General features: G+C 41.2%; 2 pseudogenes; one reads left to right on the forward strand and one right to left on the reverse strand.

Moving 5' to 3' along the window:
- Positions 1-2,008: 2,008 nt before the first annotated feature.
- On the reverse strand, positions 2,009-2,080 carry LOC140602043 (U4 spliceosomal RNA; annotated as a pseudogene).
- Positions 2,081-17,486: 15,406 nt separating this feature from the next.
- Positions 17,487-18,120, forward strand: LOC140600631 (large ribosomal subunit protein P1 pseudogene; annotated as a pseudogene).
- The last annotated feature ends 1,725 nt before the right edge of the window (positions 18,121-19,845 follow it).

Consider the following 19,845-nt stretch of genomic DNA (forward strand, 5'->3'; position numbering starts at 1 on the left):
CGACTGTTCACATTGGCCTCTTGCCACTGCTACAACTTCTGTCAAGGAATAATCAGGCCAGATATGATGAAAAGACTGGAATGCTACTTGTCTGTCTCCCACTGGTTTGGGATTAATAACAATGGCTAAACTCATAGAGCACGTTGCCACATTCTAGGGCCACACGTGTATTATTTCAGCTTATTGGTCAGCAACTCTGTGAGGAAGGTACTAATATTATCCCCATATTATAGATGAGGAAAACTGAGGCCCAGAGGAGGGTGGGGGACTGGCCCAAGGTCACACTACAGAGTAGCAGAGCCTGAATTCAAACTTGAGGTAGTCTGATGCCAGAACTGATGATCTTGCAACCCTACCGTGATGGGTGGCCATCCATGTCTGCTTGTCATGTTCCCCTGGCTCTCCCACTGACGATTTTTTAAAAAAGATTATTTATTTATTTATTCATAGAGACAGAGAGAGAGAATGAGAGGCAGAGACACAGGCAGAGGGAGAAGGAGGCTCCATGCAGAGAGCCTGACGTGAGGCTCGATCCAGGGTCTCCAGGATCACGACCTGGGCTGCAGGCGGCACTAAACCGCTACACCACCGGGGCTGCCCTCCCACTGATGATTTGTCATGAACTATGCTTCTACTTTCTTTTCTGCTATACTGTATACAGTAATTTTTTTTCTATCTCTGAGTGAGCTTTTCATTTATCCTCTACAAGTTCTTTCCTTCATACATTCATTTTGTTCTAGGTTACCTTCTGGGTACAGGTTTTAAGAAGATCCAGAGGCATCTCCCAAAGCCTTGATGGTCTTAGTCTGCTTTCCTCTGTTTCTCATCTCTTGCCCTTCCTTATTTTATTCCATTAGAAACAAAGTTAAGGATTTTTAGGGTTTGACACTGAAAACAAATCAGAAATTATCTACCTGCCCGTTTACTTTACCTGTGAAGACCCAAGTCTATAGAACTAATATGTGGCAGTGTTGTTCTAATTCAAATTTGATGTCTCCTCTTGACCCCTTGCTCTAATCTTAGTACCCAGATACATCATAGTTAATGAGTATCACCTGGCCTTCTGTATCAATCTGTGACTCAGTTTTTTAGTCTGTAATATGGGAATAGTATTCATACTTACTAGAATTTAGGGTTCTAGTGTGGACTAAATGAGTTAATACATGTAAAGAGCTAAGGTTAGTGGGCAGCCTGGGTGGCTCAGCGGTTTAGCTCTGCCTTCAGCCCAGGGAGTGATCCTGGAGATTTGGGAGTGAGTCCCACATCAGGTTCCCTGCATGGAGCCTGCTTCTCCCTCTGCCTGTGTCTTTGCTCCCCACCTCCCCCGTGTGTCTGTCATGAATAAGTAAATAATAAAATTCTTTTTTAAAAAAAAGCTTAGGTTAGTGCTTGATTTCATACTTGTTAGCTTGTTATTATTATTTAATAAAGACTTTATTCATTTGAGAGAGGAGACAGCACTGGAAGGAGGGGGAGAGTGGGAGAGGAGGAGAGAGAGAGAGAGAGAATCCCAAGCAGATTCCATGCTGAGTGTGGAGCCGATGCAGGGCTTGATCCCAGGACCCAGAGATTATGACCTGAGCTGAAACCAAGAGCAGGACTCTCAATCGACTATACCACCCGGGTGCCTCAGTTTATTATCATTTTTAACTCCTCTTCAGCATATCTTATTATTTAATTCTAAGCTAATATTTCTAAATATAGTTGGTCCTTGAATAGCATGGGTTTGAACTGTGCAGATCCACTTACATGAGGGCTTTTTTTCTAATTTTATTTATTATTATTATTTATTATTTTAGAAAGGGGGAGGGGCAGAGAGAGGAACAGAGAGAATGTTAAGCAGGGTCTATGCCTAGCACTAAGCCTGACATGGGACTGTATCTCACAACCCTGCAATCATGCCCTGAGCCAAAATCAAGAGTCAGAGGCTTAACTGACTGAACCACCCAGTCAGTTAAGCTACATGCAGGCTTTTTGCAGTACAGTACTATAAATGTATTTTCTCTTCCTTAATTTCTATTAGCAATAATCGCGTCTTGGATAAACCTCATTGGCTATGATACTGCCACTGCACAAAGCCTCTTCCTTAATTTCTCAATAACATTTTCGTTTTTCTAGCTTACTTGATTGTAGGAATACAGTATATAATACATGTAATATGCAAATTTGTGTCAATTGACTGTTACCTTTAAGATATCTGGCCAATAGTAGGCTATTAGTAGTAAAGTTTTGAGGGAATCAAGAGTTATATGTGGGTTTTTGACTGTGCAGTGGGTTAGCATCCTTAACACTTGCACTGTTCAAGGATCAGCTAAACTTGCCATAGTAAGACATCTTTGTCCTAAGCATGGACTTAAAATATGAACTTCTTCAACTGATCTTATGCTGTTATTAATGTGTTAATAGAAGATAGATGAAGTCTTCCCAGACCTCTTTCCCTACCCAGAGACTTTGGCAAGGTCAAGACATACATTTTCCTTTGTTTCCAAACACCCTGAACATTGAATCATTAATGTTTCCCATTCCTGCTTCTGCTATACTGTGGGAAGCTTGAGGGCATAGACTAGTCCTGTTCATCTTTTATTGTCAGCTCTTAGGACTCAGTTGGTGGCACACAGTAGGTATTCAGCACAGATTTATTGTTGAATAAATGAATGAATGCAGCATCTGCATATTATGTTATCCCCCAACTCCACTCTTCTACCATCAACTTTTTGATGGTATATTATACATATTTTACATAATATTACAAAATATTATACATATTTTTTGCCTGATTTTTAATTCATTTTCCAATCTACCATTGAGTTTATTTATTTTAAAGATGTATTTGTTTATTTTAGAGAGTGAGAGACAGAGAGAACATGAGCAGGGGAAAGGGCAGAGGGAGGTAGAGGGAGAGAATCTCAAACAGACTCCCTGTTGAGCACGAAGCCCACTGGGGCTCAGTCCCACAACCCTGAGATCATAACCTGAGCCGAAATCAAGAATAGGCAACTTAGCCAACTGAGCTGCCCAGGTGCCCCTCTACCATTGAGTTTAAAACAAAAATATAAACTATCTAATGCAGCCAGACAGTTGGCTTACATAGAGACCGTAAAAAGGAACATGTAAGCAAAAATCAATCAGAAGTTTCCAGTACTATGCAAGGGAGAAGGTGATCCTATGATGAACAAATGTCAGCTCTTTAAGAAGTCCTAACCCTACAGAGAGGACTGTGCAGGTGGTTGAGCATTAGCTTTGTGGATAGAGGCACCTGGACTTGAATGAGTAAGCTGACCTCTCAAACTTCTGCTTTACCACCTGCAAAATGGGGTTGATAACTGGCACCCTTCTCTTAGGTCTCTTGCAGAGTTTGAGATCATTCCTGTCCAGTGCCTGACACAATGAGAGACCTTGATAAATATTAGCTGTAGAGGAAGGGCTGGCCCTCCACAGTCCCCACCTGCACGCTTGAGGACATCCCATGCCTTTTATTCCAAATCTGTGATCACAAAGCATTTGATCTCTTTTTGGGACCTAAGAATTAATTCTGGGGATTGGTGAAGAATCTGTCCTTCTCTATGTGAGTGTTTTTGCATTCTGGTTAATCAATCACTTCTAAAAGGAATTTCTCACTTGAGGCTGGAAACTGAACTGACAAGAGTTCAGGAGCAGATTCCAGACCTGTGGGGACTTTGCCTCCTCCCTCCCTCCAAACACACACACATGAGATAAAGCCACCTGGAGAGAATCTGTCAGAAACAGCCAGGCATCTCTCACCATATAAAGAGCAATAGCAGTCATTTTCATCACTACCATCACCATCATCATCATGATCATAGGTTAATAGGGCACATGTGCATTAAGGATGGATGTAAGCCATAAATATAAGAATAATAATTTAAAGGAAATAAGATCATTCATTTTAACTGTACTCTCCACTCTCCTGAGCTCCAGTGAAATTATACAACCAAACAAGCAGCAGACACCAGGTTGAACATGGTTACCAGAAAAACTCCCTGCCTTTGCTGTGATTGGCTGAGCATCTCCTGAGGGCAGAGAGCTTTTTAAGCAGCTGGTGCAAATGGATGCCTTTCTGAAATTAACCAGTTGATGAATGTCACAGGCATCAGGCTCCATTCCCGGGTTGGGCCAGGCTGTGCTCAAACTGCGTGTTTCCCTCACACCCTCCAGGGTCTATGACTAACAAGGAGATGAATGGTTAGGATGGGAGTGTTGGGGGCTGGGGGTGGGCGGTGGGAATTAGAAGAGAACTACAAGATGTTCAGCCCTTAGAGGCTGGTGCTTTTCTCCCTTGTGCATCCTTGAATCTGTGTGCAGGCCTTGCCACATCCACAGTTTCTGGACACTTGTTCATATAAGACCTCAGTTCAAGAGGAGGAATATATGTGGTTTATGTATGTGGTACAAAGATCCTGTCTTTGAGCAGGCACACTTGACTCTGGCTCAGGTACTTATTCACTGTGTGAACTTGTGCAAGCTATTACCCACTCTGCATTTGAATTTCCTCATCTGCTTATAGAAAAAGTAAGATCTGCTATACATGGGGTAAAACATTAAATATATATAAAAGCATATTTTATACCACCTGGAACATACTGGTATGTTGATTATTGTTACTTTTATGCTTATTGAAGGAGCCAAGAAGGTCTGAATACAGGTATCACAGACCAAGACTATGGCTGTTAGACTTTTATTTTTTTGGATTCTTCTCCCAATGGGTCTTTCTTATCTTTTCTTTCTTTCCTTTCTTTCTTTTCTTTCTTTCTTCTTTCTTTCTTTCTTTCTTTCTTTCTTTCTTTCTTTCTTTCTTTCTTTCTTTCTTTCTTTCTTTCTTTCTTTCCTTCCTTCCTCCCTCCCTCCCTCCCTCCTCCCTCCCTTCCCTCCTTCCTTCCTCCCTTCCTTCCTTCCTTCATCATCACTGAAGTATAGCTGACTTAGAAGGTGAAATCCTTTTTTAAAAACATGGGTTTTGCCTATATTAAGGTATTAGTAATACATATTAGCATATTGAAGTTTTTTATTCTTGACCTGAAACAGGTGAGGGATTGTGAGACAAGCTTTGCTTACATTGTGATGTTGCCTAAGGTTGAACCCATGCATAAGGGCCACTAAAATGAGCCTGGTAGAGTGGGAGCCTGACTGGCCCACTTGGAGCATGCAACTCTTGATCTCAGGGTTGTGAGTTTGTGCCCCGCATTGGGTGTGGAGATTATTTTTTAAAATGCATTTAAGGAAAATTAGAAATAAATAAAATGAGCCTAGTTGAGTACTGTATTATGTCTAAATGAGGCTGAAAACGGAGTTTCTCTAGTTAGACTTTGGAATGGGATCTACACGTGCAAATGCTGGTCAGTCCTGGTTGCTTCTGTGCTGACCGAGCATGAGGGTGGAGCCTGGACACTCGGCTGGTCCTAGCTTTACCACTCTTCACTTGGCTCCGACCAGGTCTCTTTCAAGATCGCAGTCTTCTTGTTTGCAAAATGAGAGGGTTGCATTTTATTAGTGATGGACAGTAGGAGTGAAGAAGAGTGGCTGGAAGAGCAGGTCAGAGATGAGTTCAAGCCAAATTGCACAGGGCTAGTCAATCTGCTCATGAAGAGTAGCAATTCCTGCTTCCCAAAGAACGTTAGAAAACCAGACTCAGTATTTCTGAGGCCACCTTGGAAATGTTATAGCCCACTCTGGAGTAGGCAAAACTGCGTGTATGTAACCCAAAGAGGCAAAGGTTTTATAAGGCTAAACCGCCACCCAGAGAGGGAATTAGATTTCAAAGCCTCTGAGATTAGCCACATGCTGCACCTGTCTCCCTCTTTCTATTAACACAGGCTGCGCCTCAAACACCTACTGACCATTAATGCATGGCCAGCAAATCAGCAAAACTGCTGGTACTACCATTCACAACCTAAGAATTTGTGCAATAAATTGTATTCTTCTTAGGGGTCATTAGTATATCCTAAGACCAACGCTGAGACTGGCAAGGTGATCTTTTAAGTATCTACTTACTATTCTGGCCACAGGCTCTGTTGCCGAGAAAAGTCCTTAATGAAAGTGGTTAAATAAACAAGCAGTTGATCAACATAGACACAGTTATAGGAACACTGATGGACATTAACTGGTTAGTGGACATTTGCTGGGACAAGTAGGTCCATCTAATACTTGCCTCTATGTGTTCCTTTGGTTCTTGACCCCTGCCATGGTGTAGTTACAACATGGACTGAGCCTCTCCTCAAGTCCAATTCCTCTGTGCATTGCTCAGTGACATGGAGCAAGAGTCTTAGAATCAGAAAAGCCAGTTTCTGTGCCCACTCTGGTGCTTACCTGCTGCGTGACATTGGGCATGTATGCTCCCTCTTAGCCTCAGCTACACCATCTGCAAAATGGGCAATAACAACACCCTCCCAGGCGTTAAAAAACAAAACCCAACTGAGTAAATTTGAAGATCTAATTGGTTTCATTAAACAATTCATTAAGTGGGCAGCATCCTGTGTAGCAAATAGAGATGCTTCAAGATGTAGAACATGGAAGATTTTTTATAGGAAGGACAGTGAAGAAAGTTATAAGCAAAAAAAAAAAAAAAAAAGATTGTTCCAGGCAAGGGCACATTCCCCCAGGGCGAAAGGCAGGGGTCTTATTAGGTGGATTACTTCATGTTCCTTTAGGAGATGGAGAAGGCCCCTGTGACAGATGACTTCACTGGTGTTTATCAGAAAATTCCTGTTTGACAGGCTAAGGCTTAACATTTCTGGGAAGGTTGGAACTGCAGTTAGGTTAGGTATTAAATCTGGGGTTTGGTGACTTGGCTTGGCCCAAGTGATGCCATTTTGGGCCTGTGGTTTTCACTTTAACACAGGCTGGTTGTAAAGATCAATCAAGGTCACCTGCAGGAAAAAACCCATTGCGAACTGTAGGGCTCTGTGGAACTGTGAGTTCCTTGAGGCCTGATCAGTGATTTTGTTGTTTGTTGTATATAATATGTAATGCAGTGGTTCTCTACCACATAAGAATCATCCAGAGGGCTTTTAAAGAATACAAAGGCCTGGGCTTCATTCCCAGATAGTCTTATTTAATTGGTTTTGGGTGGAACCCTGTCGTTGGTATTTTTAAAAGACCCCAGGTGATTCTTCTGTCCAGCCAGGGTTGAGAACTACATTTGGCTCATAGCTGGAGACTCAGTTCTGCTGGATGAATGAATGATTCTAATTATGACTTCCTCTCCCTGCCTTTTGGAGGAGTATGCTTTGTATCCGATGGAATGTTTCCTGTATCAGGTTACACTCAGGTGCCTGGCTATTTCCAGAACTGCTTTGCAAGAGCATCTGGACTCTCATGTTCAGAAGGTGCTCACAATGACTGATGTGCCCGTGAGCAGCACCTCTGAGGGTTAGGGTAGGGGTAGACTTGCAGCTGCTGTGTGTGGCCACTGGGATGGCATCCTTAAGTGGCAGCTGGCCAAGCTTGTGGTCGGTGGAAAAGAACTGGGTTTCCCTGGCCTCTGATCTACTTCTGCCAATTAGGTCAGGTCAGCCTCTGGCTATGTTACATGCTTTAGGGAAGCTCCTGGAGGCTTTCCCGTTGTTTACCTTGTGGACACACTTCAGTCAGGGTTTGTAATAGAACAACTCAACGTGAAATTAATTTCCTGGGTGAGCTGGTTGTGAAGTGCATCGGCGTTATGACTCCAACTTTGGATTTCTTCACTTCAGCTTTTGACTCCTACTTCCTTCCAGCAAGAATTCTTTTAGAGAATTCAATCAGCCTAGGCATGCTTGTGTGCGTGCACGTGGGCGTGCATGTGTGTGTGTGTGTCTTTCTCTCATATACCAACTACATCATGTTTCAGTACATCACATTTACTGCAAATAGGTATGTAGGAATTCTTTCCTTTTTCCTGCCTCCAGGCCTGTCTACTTTGAGCTTTCCTCCAGAGCAGCCACTCCCTTCAAGACTCCGCATGGCCTTCTTTTTATGGCACTTCCCACATTCTCATTTTTGGCAAGCACCTCAATAAAAAGGGGCGCAGCAAAAGCACAGGCAGAGCTGAGCTTAAACTCCAGCATTGCCATTTACTTGCTGGTAGGACTTGGACAAGTTAATTAACCTCTCTGGTCCTCATCTCTAAAATCAAGCCAAGGAGGCCTGACCTGGAGGACTGTCTTGAGAAGAAAGGAGCTAAGATAAATAAGGTGATATAGGCAATGCTTGGAGCAGAATGGTGGTTAGTGGGACTCCTGGGTGCCTCAACGATTGAGCCTCTGCCTTCAGCCCAGGTCGTGATCCCACAGTCCCAGAATCGAGTCCCGCATTGGGCTCCCTGCATGGAGCCTGCTACTCCCTCTGCCTGTGTCTCTGCCTCTCTCTCTGTGTTTCTCAGGAATAAATAAATAAAATATTAAAAAAAAAAAAAAGAATGGTGGTTAGTGTTGAGGACAGGCCTCCCCAGTGTTCTCAATCCCCAGCATACTCCTTGGTACATTGAACAAATTCAACAAACATCCACTGATTGGGGGTGGGTGAAAAGATCCTGGGATCCAAATCCTAGGACACTGACAAGGAAGACAGGCTCTTTTCCAGCCTCCTAATTATGTGTGTGTGTGTGTGTGTGTGTGTGTGTGTGTGTGTGTATATGTATATGTATATATATATATATGTGTATATATGTTTATATTTATATATATAAATACACACACATACACATATATATATATCCTATGGTTTTGTTATGTTTTGTTAAGTGCTCGGTAGTGCTGCTTACATACTTCACTATGAAGCAACGAATTATAAACAGGCGAGACCATTTGGGTTGATTACTGAAAGTTGCTTCGTGAGGATAGGAGCTAGCTAGCTAGCTCAGAGAGGAACCAGGGCCTCAGCAGGAAGAGGGGAAGTCCTGGGGTTTTGGCAAACATTCAGTAAGCGGCAGGCCTCTCAACTCTGCTGCCTTACTGACCTAACATGATACATGGCATGGCAGGAACACTATTACCCATAATACGACCTGGACACTGATGTTCAGGCAAGTTGGGCAATTTGACCAACTACACAAAATGAAACACAGCAAAACCAGGGATTCTTGGCTCTAAACCCCATGCACTTGCTGCTGTATCACACTGAATTGTGAACCAGAGGACCTGTGATAGACTTGTGATTGTCACTCACCAGTCGGTGGCCTTCATCTTTCTGAGATTCCAATTTCTTCCATCACCTAAAAGGGGGGAGTGTGGGGCCACAAGGTGATGATGACTGGTTCTCCTGTTTGGGTCTCACTGGCCAGCCAGCGGTACCTGTCACTGCTAGTCTCTGCAGCCCTCTAGCGGTGCTTTGCAGGACACAGAGTGGCGCCTTACCTTCCTGTTGCCATATTCACAAAGGGCAGATGTGAACTCCCAGGGCATCTGGCAGCTAGGTGCCCTAAGGCCTTCACTGATGACCAAGACAGATGATGGGGCTCTGGAGGAGCCCTAGAGACAGAGATGAACAGACTGGTTTCCAGAGTACTGCTATTTTTAAAAACATTTGGTCCTATTTGTTCTATGCTATATCTGGAACTCTCACTCTTGAAGGATAAAGAATGAAAATCCCAAATATGGATTAAAATGTTCATTTTAGGGCAACCCGGGTGGCTCAGCGGTTTAGCACCGCCTTCATCCCAGGGTATGGTCCTGGAGACCCGGGATCAAGTCCCATGTCAGGCTCCCTGCATGGAATGGAGCCTGCTTCTCCCTCTGCCTGTGTCTGTACCTCTCTCTCTCTCTCTGTGTCTCTCATGAATAAATAAAATCTTTTAAAAAATAAAATGTTCATTTTACATTCATTTGTGGGATGTACATATACCTGACCTTGTGTGCATCCCACCAACTCTATACCATCAGGCCATCTTGGCAGCCAGAGGGAGTGCTGAGAGGACTGTGGTAGCCAGCAAGCACAAGTATCTTCAAGGTCTGGGTCTGCTGTGTACACCAGCTATGAGACATCACTAGTCATTTCACCTCTCTGCACACAGAACTCCTCACCAACAACACAAGGGGTTCGATAGTAGAGCCCTTGCAAAGCCTGACATCTTATGTATGTGCCTGGAGTTGCTTCTTTTTTAGGATGGCAGATTTTACCACCCCATTCAATCTTTCACTTTGCTATTCTTGCCAATAGAAACATGATTTTCTGAGAGCTGGGATAGAGGATATTAGGTAAGGGTATTATTTGAAGCTCTAAAGCAGAATAAGGGGAGCAAACATGGCCTCATGTACTACCTGCATGCTGATGATGTCCACATCTGCACTGGATGTTTTCCCTGAGATCCAGATTTAGCAGCTGCCTGTCTACTCCATTTGGAAGTCTAACAGATATTTCAAACATAACATGGCCAAACAGAACCATCGATTCCCTACTCACAAATATATTCCCACATCTTAGCTTTCTTCACCTTAGCAAATGGTACCACCAACTACCTAGGTACTCTGAAAGCCCTCTTTGATTCCTTTCTTATACTCATATCCCTGCATCTAGAATTTCAATAAACCCTTAGGCTCTACCTATAAAATATATCTCATAGCTGACACTTCTCCCATCTCTACTGTCTGCTGGAACACACATCATCCTCTCTATATCTAGGTTACAGCCACAGCCTCTTAATTGGTCTCAGACTTCCACACTTTCCCTATAATCCATCCTCCATGGTCATTCATAAAAGCAGAGCAGAGCACCCCCTTGCTTAAACCCATCTAGCAGTTCTGCCTTTGCATGTAGGATTGAATCTAAAGGCCTTATTTTGCTGTCCCGCAAGCATCTCACAATCTAACCTTGCCACTCTCACCAGTCTCGCCTTTCTCCACTTGCCCATCACTCGCCTCATGTTACTCTGACCACCCTGGCCTTCTCCTGTTCCGAAGATACCACAGTCTTTCTCTTCTAAAGAACTGTGTGGGCTTCTTTGTCTCCGATTCTCTTCTCCTAGATCTTGGTATGGCCACTCCATTCTCCCCATCAATATTACCTCTTTATCTCAAATGTGACCTCTGAGCAGCCATCCCTGGCCACTTCACTGAAGCAGCACCTTAGTCACATCCCCATATTTGATGTTCTTGCTAGCCTTTATGCATGCCTGATAGTATTTTATTTATTTGTTAAGAGTTAACAGGACTTTCTACCCCTTTAGATCAGAGAATATACTCATCTTGTCCACCAATGATTCCCCCAGAGACTTCATTTATGGCTGTCGTGAAGTCAGTGTTAAAAAATATTTGGCAAAGAGTTAACAGACAAGCTGATGGCCAAAGTTTGTTTCACTAACTCTTGACTCTACAGTTGGGTTCATCATCACAGCAGGCATTTTTGTCATCCAGAGGAAAAACATTTTCCAGTCATGGCACCTTAGCGCCATTCTCTAGTCTTAGTCGAATACGCTTTCCCAGAAACCTGCTTTGGGCTAACAGAGATGGAAGCAATGAGGGCAAGTGTATATGTGTGCATGGGGAGTGTGTATTCATGTGTGTCCGTGTGTGTGTGTGGGGGGGGAGCTGGGATTTCATTTTAGAGTTGAGTGTGGTAAATGATTTTCAGTTGCATTATCCACTATTGTGAGCCCAACTTAGTGTAAATAAAGCACCAGGTGGCAGCAGGGGAGTATTACTACACGTCCTTCCCAGTGAAGTGCCTGGTGTATGAAGTGGACAGTTAGATACAAGCCCTGTACAAAGAGCTTGCAATCGATAGGTGGATTGGTTGCCCTTATATAAAGGTCTATATCTTCGTTATCACAAACATATACACTAAATGCCCTTCTCTGCAAAATATTAAGCAGAAAGGACTATAGAATCTTAGCAGACAGGGTGGGCCTTGTTCTATGGAGGTAATAGGAAAGTAGATGCCTGGAGCAAGTAAAGGAATGGTCCCATATTGCAATTATTTGCTGTCTTGCTATTTAGCTTATTGCTTGTTTCCTCCTCTAGACTGAAAGTCCCTTAAGAGGAGAGACCAGTCTTTCATCTTTGAACTCTGAGACACTTAGCAAAGAGCCTATCATGTCAAAGGGGTTTAATAAATATTTCTTGAAAGCATGAGGAAGAAAAGTTAAAAAAAAAGTAAAAATGAGAAGGAAAAACAATGAACATTACACAGAAAGAAGTTAGGAACATGTCTTGCATGAAATATTTAAGTTGTATGTTCTTAATCCCAGTTTATGGTAATGTTGTTCTTTCTTTTTCTTCTCTTCAAGAAAAGAAAAAAATACTGCCATGTCTGACTTCGTTGGAATATTGGCCATTTAGAGCTCTTCAGATCAGAAAATCCAGTTGAATGAGTGGCGTTACTAGCCAGGGAAAATCCTCAAGACATATTTTCATTTAGCTGATCAGCACTGCTCACCATTCTTATAGCTAAAAAAACATCAGTGTGTACCTGGAGACCATATTCTGTATTTTTAATCTTTAGCATCTTAGTATCTTTATTATTGCCACACACAAAAGACAAAGGGCATGCATCTTACTTCTCAGCTTTTGGAATTCTCTTGAGGCGAGGTTACATTCATGTCTTTTCCATGTCAACCCAGGGCCTCCCATCCTCACAGCAGATGGGGTCCTAGAGCATGTTTTCCCTTCCTGGGTGAAGAGGTGGTGGGATGGGACAGACTTGACTGACAGGCTTCAGAAAGAGGAAAGGCAGACACAAAGAGAGCCTCACGCCAGAGACAGCTGTGGTCCAGAGGAGGACATTGGGAAGAAGGGACTTGAGGGTGTCTTGAGGGAGATTAATGTAGTAGCAGCTTTCTCCAGGTCACCTGCTTAACCTGTGAGTGCAAGTTAGATTTCAGATTAGGTTTGTATTCTGTTCAATTTCATTCCTAAGTATAGCTTATATTGTAAGGAAAGAGTCACTCTTAAGTGTCCTCTCCATCCCCATATCCAGTGTCCTCCTCCAGTCCAGGGAGTCTGAATTTGAATTTCCTTTAGTGAGAGGGGAAAGTCTTTCCTTCCACAATAATGGATTAAAAGTCTTAAAACTGCCAAGAGAGGTAGCACATTGGTGTGAACGAATGTCAAAACATACCTGATCGCTCCTTTCCTGTCGTTTGTGGGGAAGGAGAAGGAACCATAGAGGAGAACAGCTGGAACTGGAGACTCTGGCTGAGTGGTTTTTCTTCATCCTTCTGCTGAGAAGAAAGGCTGTGGACTGACTTTCTCTGCAAAGAGCAATGTAGGCATTTCAGCAGCACCTAATCTCTATTTTCCCTTGATCTGTTCCACTTTTATAATAATCTTTAAAAATGAATATAAGCATTTTCTGAGTTATGATGATTCTCTTAAAAATTGAACATGGCCCCCTAGTTTTTCTGCATGGGTTTGTTTCTTTTTGTGATCACATTCCTGCCAAGTGAAGGCCAGATAATGCCTCCAAATCATCTATAGACGGAGATTTTCTGCTAGTTCAGGAGAGTAAAAGGACTGGGAGAATTTTCATCACTACCATGTGACAGAGAAAAATAGAAACGTCAAACTTGAAAGAATCTGTGCATGTCAGTGAGTACAGCATTTGTATGGTACTCATATTTTAAATGTTTTCCTTGTATGCTTTGTTCAAACTAACTTATTACAGTTCAACAGCAGAAAATAAGTCAATATGCAACAACTAATTTGCTTAAAAGAATTTTTTAAAATTATAGTTTTTTATTTGGGAGGGATGCACCCTTACATTGATTGACCCATCCAAGAATAAATCTGGAGTTAAATAAGCTCCACTTCTAAAAAATAAATTCATCAGTAATGATATGATGATTCAAATGCAAGTCCATCGTGCACAAAGTCAGAAAAACCGAGTTAATAATAAGATGTTATGTTTTTATCAATAAGCTCTGCATTGGTGATTTTGCTTAAACAAAACAGTACTACATGTTACATTAACTTAATGTGGTCAATTTGAATTTTATTGGGTTTGCTTATATTTAATTTGTAAATTGATTTGGTTTTATAGTTGCTTATATGAGAGCTGTATGCATAAGCAGTGGAGTTTACACCTATTTTTATGATTGTGCATATTTATGTAATTTTACAATAAAGTAATCTAAGTCAATATTTTATATGTGGTATTTTAGTTAGGTTTGAAATAAATTCCCTGGATGAGACTTCCCAAAGGTTGCTCTATGGAGTGCTAGTCCCAGAAAAGAAGCAACCACAACAAAATGCATTTGTTAACCAATACGTTTAGGAAATGCATTACAGCTGCCTTCGGGGAATTTATAGTATGTGTTAGCATACTTCTACATGAGAAAAGTGTTTAATTATGTCTGCAGTTTTCCAAAATTATTTGACTACATAAAACTATTTTTCATGGAATAACCACTGAGATCTTATGAAGTTCTCCAGAACACAGTAATGAAGAATTGTTCTAGATTAGGGAAAAGCAAATCACACACATACTTTTCACTGAGGAGATGAACAAGATAACCAAGTAAGAAATTTTGACAGGAATGTGGCTCCAGGAGGTGAGAAGAATTAAAAAGGAGAAATGTTTTTTTCTGTGAATGCTAATAAAGAAGGCAAGGTTGGGAGCATATTGAGTGTCCAGGGTGGCTATGTGGACTGCTGTCCAATCTATGGCCAAACCTGATCAGGACCACTTATAGAAGAGAGAGGCACATATACAGGAATACTTTCTTCTGTGTGGCCTAAATGAGTAGACATTGGTGAAAGTTACTACAGAGCAGATTTCCTTATTTCCCCAGTTGTTCAGAGATGAAATGACTGCATAGCACATGTGCTGTCCCTGAGCAGCTCAGGCAAAGGTTAAATAGCAATGTGGATATAATTCAAGTATTAATTGAGTGGTTGGGCTCAATGATCTTTAACCTTGAGTTTCTATGAGTCAACTCATTTGTGATAAAAATTGAGATATGTACATAACAATGTACCCTATAGGATAATAAGAACACTTAAGTGACGCTGTGTATGAAAATGTTGACTCCTTAAATCCTCCAAACAACCCAAGGAGGGAGGCGATGATTTTATTCCCATTTTATGGATGAATAGCTGCAATGAGGAAATAGTCATGCTCATCCCTGTCCCTTTAAATTAATGACCACAGACCTCAAGTGGGCATTAATGCTGCCCAGCTATCAAACTACATCTTTCTTCCATTTACTCTTCTCTCCTCAAATGTCTAGCATCTCTTCAGTCTGCACTTTCTGCCAATCCTAGTACTTTCTATGTCACAGAGAAAATTGGAATAATCAAAGTATTCCACAATACTCTTACCAACTCCCACATATGCTGCCTCCAGTTAAAGGACCTACACTCCTAACTAGACCAACTTTCTCACTTGTACACCAGATCCCACTCAAGGCCATCACTCAGCATTATTCCTTCTTCCTCCCACATTATCAGTTATCCTGTGTGACCAGTCATTTTCATTATATGCATTCGGTCATTTCTCTTATCTTTGAAAAACTTCATTTCTTTCTCCCTTGCCTTTATTAGCCCTATTCCCCTTTCAGTTGCACTGCATTTCTTTTTTTCCTTTTATAGCAAATGCCTCATTGTTAATGCATCCAATTCCTCTCTTCCCATACTCTCATAAAGTGACACCAATCAGGCTTTCATCTCCACTACGCCACTCAAACTGCTCTTGTCAAGATCACCAGTGGCTGCCACATGGTTAGATCCAATGGACACATCTTAGTCCTCTCCCTTGAAATATCTACAGCACTTGACATCATTGGTCATTTCTTCCTCCTGGAAACACTTGTGGTTGGCTTCCTGGTAACAGACTTTTAGCTTTCTTACTCCCTCACTGACTGGTTCCTCAACTTCCTCCAGACCTCTTCATTTGGAAGTGCACCAAGGACTTTTTTTTTTTTTTTTTGGAGGGCCAGGTGCACCCGCGCACCTGGAGCCCCCCACCAAGGACTTTTAAAAAAATTTTATTTATTTATTCACGAGAGACACACAGAGAGGCAGAGACATAGGCAGAGGGAGAAGCAGCCTCCATGTAGGAAGCCTGATGTGGGACTCGATCCCGGGACTCCAGGATTGTGCTCTGAGCCAAAGGCAGACACTCAACTGTTGAGCCACTCAGGCATCCCCCAAGAACTACTTCTTTTCTTATTTCCCTGGTCATCTCATCTAGTTTTACAGTTTTAGAGTGTCATCTAAATGCTGTTGACTCCAAATTTGTCTCTAGCCCACACCTTTCTCTTGAGCTCCAAGATCTTATACTCCACTGGCTACTTGACATCTCCAGTCAGATGTCTGATAGGTATCTCAAAGGTAACATTACTAAGCTTCAGATCTTTTGTAGCAAATGGGATGCTGCACTGCCCACATCCCCTTTTAGGACTGAGTCTCCTGTCTCACTGGCTCATAGCAAAGCCCCTACCTAAGAATTGCTCTCAGTTGAAAGAAGCTGTCTGGCGTAAGGTAACATTCTCCTTGGAGGCATCTCCCTTCCATTGCCTGCTTGATGTGGGAGCTACAAAGGCCCCTTGCCTCAATTTGAGACTACTCTTAAGAGTTATTCTGCTTCACATGGGATCAACTGAGTCCTCTCTCAAAACTGGATCATTTCTTTGTCTGCTCCACCTTACTTCTCTCACTCTCAATACAGGTGGGGTCCTGCAACATTGGTCCCTGTCTCAGATCTGTTTACTGAGGAATATGGCTAAGATAGTAAACATTGAGAATGTTCCTAGGAAACAGACTCCAAAAAAGAATTTTGGAATTAGATCACCAGTCTATTCACTGGGCATGAAAGCCTCATAAATGGTGGTCAGTGTAGTCCTTGGCATAGTGGTTTTTAAGACTACCATCATCAATTGTTCTATCAGCGATTGCGAGGGGTGTTGACATCTCTACTACAGTTATGGATCTATTGATTTCTCCATTCAGTTTTGTCAGTTTTTGATGTTCTGTTATTAAATGCATGCACATTTAGGCTTGTTATACTTAATCCTGGTTATATATCTTATTCTAAAGTATACTTTGTTTCCCTTTGTCTAGTTTAGTGATGTGAGTCAGTAAATTTCATTTTTAGTCTCAGCCATATTTGCATATGTTTTTGTTCAGGGCCTCATTTAGATATACCTTTGCTGAGAAGATCCTGAAGACAGAATTTGTTATTACCTCTGGCATTCATAATGAGCATGGACTCCATTGAGCACAGATTGCATGTGTTTGTTTTAATTTTATTGAGCATGGATTGCATGTCTTAATTTTCATTATGGATTGGTTGCTTTTAGGGCAGACATATATCTGTTGTCCAAACTATGTGTGTGTAATGTGGGGGGTGGGAGGGTTGACATGCTATGTCATCACTGTACAGGACTACTCTTTAGTTAGGGCCTATGGATGTGCTACTCCCTTAATGAAAAGTAGAAAACATATATACCATTGATGACTAAATATAAGATGAACCTAAAATATAAGATGATTTTCCTCATAAGATTTAAGATTTATCCATGTTTCTTTTTCCTCGGCTGCTGCTAAGGTGCTCAGTCCTTCCAAGGAAGCTCAAGCCACACTGGGGTGAGGCCCTCACTTGATCTAGTGACTAGCACCACGCCCAGCAGTACCTGCTCACCACTTGCCCACACCATGGCCTCCCTCTTGGAGCTTACCTGCATTTGCTTAACACTAATCCGGCATGATGATGAGATGATGGTCACAGAGGATAAGATCAATGCCCTTCTTAAAGCAGCAGGTGTAAATGTTGAACCTTTCTGGCCCAGCTTGTTTGCAATGGCCCTGGCCAATGTCAAGATTGGGAGCCCCATCTGCAACATAGGGGTTGGGGGACCCACCCCAGCAGCTAGCCCTGCACCAGCAGGAGGTCCTGCTTCCTCCACCAGGGCTGCTTCCACCTAGGAGAAGAAAGTGGAAGCAAAGAAAGAAGAATCAGAGGAGACTGATAATGACATGTGCTTTGGTCTTTTTGACTAAATCTCTTCTATAACCTGTTCAATAAAAAAAAAACTCTTAAAAAGAAATATTTTTCAATGTTATTGCATGTAACTCTAGCTTATTCACATCCTGTTTAATATTGCATTGTATGAATATACCATAATTTATTCATTTTTCAGTAAATATTCATATGGAACTCTACTGCTTTTCAGAGTGACATTTAAAATGCTTGTTTATCCTGTCATACAACAGATAAAATTGTGAGACCATACTTTTAAGAAAAATGACTAAATATATAAATTTCTCCCCATCCCCTCCACTATGCAAGAGGGATAGCTCTTGCATATCTAAATATTACTATTTGTTTATCATTTAAAGCTAATTAATCTTTCCCCACCTAAAGCGCTTTAGTTCAGAATAAAATAATTAAGAGTGTGCTGTACATAAGACTTTGCAAATAGCCTTCTCTTCTGAGTGGGAGTATTGCAAGAGAAATGAAAAACATGGCCACAAAGTATTTATACACAAATGTTTATAGCAGTTTTGTTCCTAATAGACTCAACTGGAAATGACCCAAATTTTTATCAGCAAAGTGAATGGATAAAAATATTGTGGGATATTTATACAATGGAATACTAATTGAAATTAAAAAGTAAAATTATTGTTACACAGAATCTCAAAAACATTCAGTCATATTTGGAAGATCACGCCTTCACTAGGTTGTGAAAGCCAAGCCAAGTCAAAAAGGGAGTGTTAGGGTGAGGTGTGGCTATATTAAAATGGCATGGGAAGGAACCGTTGAGGTAAGATCTTAAGAATGACAAGGAGCCAGACATCAAAAGAGCTAGGGATTATTACTCTAGCTAAAGGAACAGCAAGTACAGAAGCCTGGAGGCAGGAAAGGTCATGCTTTGTTGAAGAAGGGAGACCCCTTGTGGCTGAAGTAGCAGATCAAAGAGAAGATGGAGCTAGGTGGAGAGTTGGTATGAGATAAGGCTAGAGAGAGGCAGGGTTATATTATTATATTATATAATTTACTCATATATTATTATATTTTGCTTATATATAATTTACTTATATATTATTACATTATATATTGGTGTAAAGTATATATTATATATAGGGATATGTTTGTTATATATAGTTTATATATTATTATATTGAGGTATATAATATGTATTATATAGGAGATATAATATATACATGTATATTTTAAGTAAGCTCTAGGCCCAATATGGGGCTTGAACTCATGACCCCAAGATCAAGAGTCTCATGCTCTACCAACTGAGCCAGCCAGGTGCCCTTAGGATATTATATATATTTACTATATATATAATAAAATACACTCATTTGAAATATACAATTTACTGAGCTAAACAATGTCAAATATGGTTACCTCAAGTAACCACAATTAGGATCCAAACAAAGAATTTGTAGTACCCAAAGTCTTCCCTTCTTTCTCATTCTTGCCAATATTCTCCATCCTTAGTCCTGGGCAACCATTTTCTTGTTTCTATTATTAGTGATTGGCTTTCCCTCTTCTAGAATTTCATATAAAGGCAATCATACAGAATGCACTCTTTTGTGTCTGAGCTTCTCCATATCCATATGGAGAAAAATCAACCTCAGCTCTTACCTCACACTATACTCAAGAGTTAATTCAAATTTATCTGTAGACCTAAGCATGGTAAAGTTGTAAAACTTCCAGAGGAATACATAGATAATCTGTGTAAATCAGTTGTAGGCAAAGATTTCCTAGTTCAGACACTAAATAAGACAAAAACATTTAAAATGATAAAATTGACTTCATCAAAATTCCAAACCTCTAAAATGTCTCCTCTTCATAAAATACTTAATTAAATGAAAAATCAAGCCACACACTGGGAGAAAATATTCACAGTATATAGATCTGACAAAATGTGTGTGACCTGTATAAAGACATCTTAGGGTGCTTGGT

The sequence above is a fragment of the Canis lupus genome, chromosome 12, assembly GCF_048164855.1.
Source record: "Canis lupus baileyi chromosome 12, mCanLup2.hap1, whole genome shotgun sequence".
NCBI lineage: Eukaryota > Metazoa > Chordata > Mammalia > Carnivora > Canidae > Canis > Canis lupus.